The sequence below is a fragment of the Diaphorina citri genome, unplaced genomic scaffold, assembly GCF_000475195.1.
Source record: "Diaphorina citri unplaced genomic scaffold, Diaci psyllid genome assembly version 1.1 scaffold784, whole genome shotgun sequence".
NCBI classification, from domain to species: domain Eukaryota; kingdom Metazoa; phylum Arthropoda; class Insecta; order Hemiptera; family Psyllidae; genus Diaphorina; species Diaphorina citri.
Window position 1 is genome coordinate 1 of NW_007378217.1, and position 1,184 is coordinate 1,184.

The window sequence follows — 1,184 nt, forward strand, 5'->3', positions numbered from 1 at the left end:
GTCGATCGATGAGCCATCCACACTGCCTCTACAACATAGATTCACCTTGTCGATCGACGGCTGACGGTTTGGACACAGATTTTACATTGAACGTAGGGCCAGGAGTCCAAAGACTTCTAAGCAGGATTAAGGACTTATAAGCAGAACAACACAGGATTTATAAGCAGGATTAACAGGACTTATAAGCATCAGGTCGTCAGGATAAATATTCAGGACAAAGTAATGAACAACTTTTGGAGTATTACTCGTATAAGTAGGGATAATGAGTAAGCCACAACTAATATACACAGAATTAGATGATGATGTCAACGCAATATTGACCTAGAAGACGGACGATTTTTTCGTAGAAAAGAAATTGACTTCAGAGTCTAACAGAATGAAAATGGAGGACAGTAGGACACACGAAATTTTAGAGACCTTTCGTGTTAAAACTTCGCCATTTTTTTGCGAGAACTAAATGAGTTTAAAGTCGGTTTTATTTTAACTCTCGGATTAAGCAATCTGACCGATTGAAATTTAACCCAACCCAACCTAACCTAACCTAACCCAACCCAACCTAATCTAACCTAACTTAACCTAACCTGAATTAACCTATTCGAAGTGGAGGTGGAGGTGAAAATGGAGGTGGAGGTGAAAGTGGAGATGGAGGTAAAAGTGAAGGCAAAAGTGGAGGTGGAAGTGAAAGTGGAGACGAAAATGGAGGTGGAGGTGAAAGTGGAGGTGGAGGCGAATATGGAGGTTGAGGTGAAAATGGACACGGGGGGGCGAAAATGGAGAGGAGGCAAAAGTGAGGGTGGAGGCGAAAGTGGAGGTGGAGGCGGAAATAGGGGTGGAGGCGAAAGTGGAGATGGAGGCGAAGGCAAAATTTAAGGTGGAGACGAAAGTGAAAATGGAGGTGGAGGTGAAAGTGAAAATGGAGGTGGAGGCGAAAGCGGAAGTGGAGGTGAAAGTGGAAATGAAAGTCTCCAATGCATTCTACTTTGAGTGCACTCGTTTCTGAGTGCACTCAAAGATTCACTCGGTTTTGAGTGCACTCAAAAAATTAACATAAAGAAGAGAACGAAATTTTGTATGATTCCAAACCTAACCTAACCCAACCTAACCTAACCTAACCCAACCTAACCTAACCCAACCCAACCTAACTTAACCCAACCCAACCCAACCTAACCTAACCTAACCTAACC